The following is a 6000-nucleotide window of genomic DNA, read 5'->3' on the forward strand; positions in this document are numbered from 1 at the left end:
ATAGGTTGTATTTTTATCTTTATATAGATCGCTCAGTCACAAAAATGCACCTAAGGGTTCAAGTGATATGAATTTTTAAAGAAACAATAAATCACATCTTTTTACTTAGTGAAATGTAATCCACTGCAACTCGCAGTTTAGCATTAGCCACAACTAGTGATTTGAAAATGGCTATAAGGGCACTCGTGTGAGGGACAAGTCCTACAGGGATCCAGTCACAGGAACCCATAAGGTCCTGTTCAACAGTGACCTTGCAGTTAAAGAAGTCTCCAGCCTTGTTCCAGGGCCTATGGGTGAATTGCCATAGGAATCAATAAAGTGGTCCTGATGCAAGGGATTCAGGATTCTCAAGATGCTCAAAAATTCTGAGCCAGTGTCGGTGTCTTCCTGTGGCCACTCCTTAATACGCAAACACAGAGATTCGAATTTGGCCTCAGGGTCGATGTCCCTTGAGATCCAGGTGACGTCCATTCAAAAACAGTTGCTACTGGTCTACTGCTCTCCAGTTACAGTGAAAGCAGCGGTTTACCTTTAACTGGCAGTAACTTCCTTACTTGGTGACCAAACTGCATTCTACCAATTCCCCCGGGTCCAGCAGATTTGGGTGCAACTTTTGAGGGTTGGGAATTGGTTTCTCAAGCCTCACCATGGCTTCCTGCAACAGCAGACTTCTTGGGGCTGGGATCTCAGTGGAGCAAGCTTCTTACGTTTTATGGCATTGTGGCTGTACCAGGCAGTCAGCCAACTGACTCTTGGAGTCTCCTTCTCTGGCTGAGATTCAGGAATAACTTTTCCTCAAGCAGGAAACCAAAGGCACAGTCCTTTCTTTGCTTGCCCAAGTTGCAGAAGGTGCAGTCCAGTCATCAGTGCAACTTCTATTTGCTGGGTCGAGGAAAATGCACCCTAGTTCTTCTTCAGTCCTCTCTCTTGTACAGATGTGATCTGGGGTCTGGGTGCCAGGTTGCCACTTTTATGCCAGTTTCTTGTCTTTGGGAATATGGCAATGGATATGGCAACAACTAACCATTGGGCTACCAGGTCTCCTCCCACCTAGTGATGAGTTTCAGCCAAGTGAGGCTTCTTGCTAGTCCAGAATGCACAATTCTCCCACTTTTGACATGGTAAAAGGCTTCTCTTGGTGTGTGGAGCTCCCTAGCCCATCCCACAGATGTAGCTACCTGGGGGCTACAGGTCCACAGAGAAACCAGCTTGGCAACAGCTTTTCCCTCTCTGTTCGAAATGCCAGTCTATCTTATAAAACAAAAAAACAGCCTCTCTCGGGTGTGACTACCATTTGTTTTTGAAAGGCGACTCCCCCTCTGAAGCACAAATTCTGAGGTCACACTTAGTTTGGCCATTCTGCCAGGAGGAGGTCACACATCTTCTCTTGGCAAATCCTTTCCTGCGAGACATTCACATCAGCAACTTGTGTGCAATCGTAACCAGTCACTGGAAACGTTGGGCAACAAAGTGGTACCTTTCTAAAGTTGCAATTTGTGCAAAAGTTACATTAAATTCGAGTTAAGCAACAAGTTGAGTTTAATGCAACGATCCCTTTGACACCTTGAAGTACCATATTTAGTAATTGCATTCAGAAGTGAGCACTGCTGAGCTGTCCGTGTGTAACTCTGTACTCACTAATGAGGCTACTAACCTTTCCACAGTACAAAGAAAAATTCTGGGTTTTTACTGCTAGGACATGTACATTATTAGATCATATGTCCATCTTTTTAATATAATGCACCCTGCCTTTAGCGAAATGTAGGCCTGCTTCAGGGATGACCTATAAGTATTAAAAAGGAAGGTCCTGGCGGGGGCATGGCTTGCGCGCCGCTGCGAGATGGCGTGTTGCGCTTGAGCTCTGTGCCGAGCGAGGGCCGTCGGAGGTTTAGCTACCGCTTCGAATTGCCCCATACCTGTCAATAGTTGGCCTCATGTTTCTGATGCTGCCGAGTGCTGCATGAGCGAGTTTCCTGCTCTCTGAAGCTGCCGGTGACTGCATTTCTGCCGTTTTAAGGTGGCGCTTGGTGTGTTTACGAACGGCCGCCATTTTGTTTCCTCACTGACGGAGATGTTTTTTCTCCACAACACGACGGCGTTATTTCTACGAACTTGCCAAGAATGATGACAAACAGGTGCTGGTGACTATTTTCATACTTATAAAAGTCTATATTGGATTTCTTTCATTCCTCATGTTACATTGCTGCCTATTGTGAGAGTATTTTAAATTTTATTCTACTATACCTCTCTTCAGAGCGCCTCCAATGCCTTTGTATGGTGCTTCTATGCTCTATGATACCCTGCTTCTTTTTTTGGTTTCGAAAGGCGTCCTTTTGATACCTGCAGGGCATGGTATTTTTGTGATGAGATTCCTCTCCTTTGTCATTTAAGCCCGCCATTATTATTATCCTGTATTGGTTGCTGAAAGTGCGCTCTTCACTTTTTGCTCATTTCTTTATTGCATATTGAGCATACTAGTATACTCTGGCTTTTTCCTTCCCTTCATTTATCTGAAGTGGTGTATTTTGCTCCCGCTGTGGCTGTGTGCTCTATGGCTGCGAATATGGGCTTGTCACCAAATGCTAAAGACGCAAAGGACTCTAAAGCCTCTCTTAAAAGGTCCAAACAAGTGTCTCCTACACCTGAGACTGCTCAAAAAGACACCAACTCCACTCTTGAGACTATTCTGATGCGCCTTAATGATGTTCATGACATTGCACAGTCTACCAAGACTAACACAGATTTGCTGCAAGTGGAGGTGTCTGCCATCAGGAATGATCTCAAGGCTCTTTCCCTTCGTGTTTCAGCCACAGAAACACGTATTAGTGGTGCAGAAGATACTATGCAAAAGCAATCTAGATCTCTTTGCCAGTTAGAGCGCTCAATGGCAGCATTGCGGAGAGATCTCACTGAACAAGAAGATCGTAACCGCAGATCCAATCTGCGTATTTTTGGTCTTCCGGAGGAAGTTGAGAAAGATGCACCTTCTATGATTGATTTCTTATATCAATGGATTCCTTCTACGCTGCAAATTTCTTTCCAAAGAGACTTTGAGTTGGAACGGGCACACCGTGTTCCCACCTTTCGCTCTAAATCGGCCACGCAACCAAGAGCGATAATTTTTAAGCCACTGCGCCATCAACATACTGAACAAATTCTGGCTCATATGCGGAAGGTTAAAGCTGTCTCATGGAATGGCCATCGCATTTCAATTTCTCAGGACTTTGCCAGAGACACGGTAATAAGGAGGAAAGGCTTTCTTAATCTCCGGAAGCGTCTCTCTGAGATGAATATCCCCTTCTCTTTTTCTGGCCCTTCAAAATTCCGCATTACCTTCAAAGGTCGTTCCAGAATCTTCGATGAACCTGCTGATTTGGCCTCGTTTTTGGACAATCAGATGGAGCTGCAGATGGAACTTCAAATGGAAGCTTCACTTGATCCTGGTCCCTCTGGCACCTGATGTGGTTACATATAACTGCAATGAGTTTTTCTCTTTTCCAGATCTATTAAGTTTGTATTTTTTAGATATGCGTGGTGGTCTTATTGTCCACTGTTGTTGGTGTGCTTTTGCTGTTTTTTTGTGCGTGGCTTTGTAAGCGATGTGGTGGGTTGTGTTTTTTCTCCTTTTCCTTATCTGTTCTCCCTTCATATCTTTATGATGTAGTGGACCACTATCTCCGGTATATCTACTTTATGTATCTTCTAATCTTTCGTGGTTTTGTTTCTTTATAGGTTGGCCTCACTCCTGCTCGCTTTTTTCGTGCTTATCAATCTTTTTCCTCCTTGCTTGCTTTTTGTCCATGTCAGGTCCCGGTTCTTTTCTTATCTCACTTTATGGCTACTTTTATTTCCTTAGAATTTTTGTGTGAGACTTGGTCTTATCTCTCTTTTTTTTGTTCTTCTTTTCTCCCTGACCCCAATTAATGTTACTTCCATTGTCGTATTTTTATTTGGTCCTTTCGCGTGATGTTTTTCTCTTGTTGTTTTGTCTCTATGGAGTACGCCATTGATTATTAACTGTATTGTTGTGTAGATTGGTTACATAAATTGGTTCATAGATGCTTATTAATTGCTATATATAGAGTTAATTTTAATTTCTGTATAGTTAATTTTTATATCTATTTCATTATTATATCATTGATTGGTTTATTTACTTATTATTATTAACTGCCTCTCTCTACTAGGTCTAAATTACTATATTTATATTGCACTTAGTCTCATGTTTTTTACTTCTATGGTTAAAATATTTAAGATATTCTTGCCTCTTTAAATTAAATTAAGTATAACAAGTTTTATATATTTGTGGACATTTAACTAGATGCCTATCTTTAGATTTTACATATTTAAATATAAACTTGTTTCTTCTATTTATCTTCCATAGGGCTTCATTGATTGTTATACTGATCAGCTATTGCCTTTCTCTTTTATGTCCCATTTATTTTCTTCATACTGTACCTTATAGTCTTCTTTGGAAATATATTTCTTTCTCTTTATTCTTTCATGCTCTTCATGATGTCTGCTTCGGTTTCGTTCTACCTAATATTAGAGATAGTTATTAGCTTATTTTTCATCATCTCCTCATTTGTAGCATTAGATATCTTTTTCTCTTCTGCTTTCTCCATTCTTTTATGATATACTTTATATGTTACCTATTTATCAATTTGGTATATACATGCCGCCTTTATAGACTTACATGATGAATTGTTTTTGGAATACTCTAATTAATTCTAGTTCATATTTCAGATATTTCTTCTTCTTAATTAAGTATAATCAGTTATGTACTGTATTGGGGCTGTTTATGCTGACTGTATTTATTCCTCATGATGGTCCCCTTGCTCATCTTCCCATGTTCCCCCTAGTATGAATTTGGTCTTTTTCAGACCTTCCTTGTTGGTTCTTCTCTCTCTTCTTCTTTTTACTTTCCTTCTTTCTTTTTCCTCTTCTTTCTCTTTTTCTCTTTGGATTTCCTCCTTGGATTCTCCGTTTCGTGATGTTGTCTAGTGTCTGGAGGCGAATTTCTATGGTTGTTGTATATCCTCTATCATATATGGAGTATCATTTTTTCCTATTATTGGCTCTATGTCTGGATTGAATATACTTTCCCTTAATGTTAAAGGGTTAAATCACCCAGTAAAAAGGTCAAAGATATTAGACTACTGCAATCTCTTTCTTTGGATCTAGTCCTTTTTCAAGAGACAAAGGTCTCTGCCAGAGAGGCGCTATTTTTGAAGAAAGAATGGGTTTCTGATGTTGCTTGTTCAGATGCTTGTGGCAAAAGAAATGGGGTAATTACTTTAGTTTCTAAACATTCTGGTTTGTCTATTGTTTCCTCTGAACAGGATACAGAGGGACGTTGGTTATTATCTAAGTTGTCTGATGGTAATGCTGATCTCTTTGTCATGAATATTTATGCCCCTAACAAGGATGATCCGTCTTTTTGGAAAGTAATCACCAAAAAGCTAAATGACACACCTCATTCTGGTAATCTTATTGTAGGTGGAGACTTTAATTTACCAATGGATCCCATCCTAGATAGGAATTCTGCCTTTAATTTTCGTCCCCCTAAATCACATAAACATATGATTAATATGTGCTCTCTTATCCATCTTCAGGATGTCTGGCGTCTTCATAATCCCACTGGCAGTGATTTCTCCTTTTTTTCTTCCCCCTATTCGTCTTTTTCACGCATTGATTATCTTTTGGTTCACTCCTCTCTTGTTCAATCTTCCTCATCTCCGCTTATTCATCCTTTCACACTTTTGTCTTTTGCCCCCAGAGCGAGATCTCGATCTTGGAGACTAAACACAGAAATCTTACATGATGATTCCCAGGTTCGAGAGTTTTACAATGATATTGAGACGTTTTTCCTTGAGAATGTTGGTTCAGTCGATTCCCCTGTTGTTCTCTGGGACTCTTTTAAATGCACTTTCCGTGGTCAGGTCATCAAATGTATGTCAAGGAGAAACGCTGCCATTAAAAAGGAACTCACGGACTTAGCAG

This window comes from Triturus cristatus, chromosome 12 (assembly GCF_964204655.1).
Source record: "Triturus cristatus chromosome 12, aTriCri1.1, whole genome shotgun sequence".
Taxonomy (NCBI): domain Eukaryota; kingdom Metazoa; phylum Chordata; class Amphibia; order Caudata; family Salamandridae; genus Triturus; species Triturus cristatus.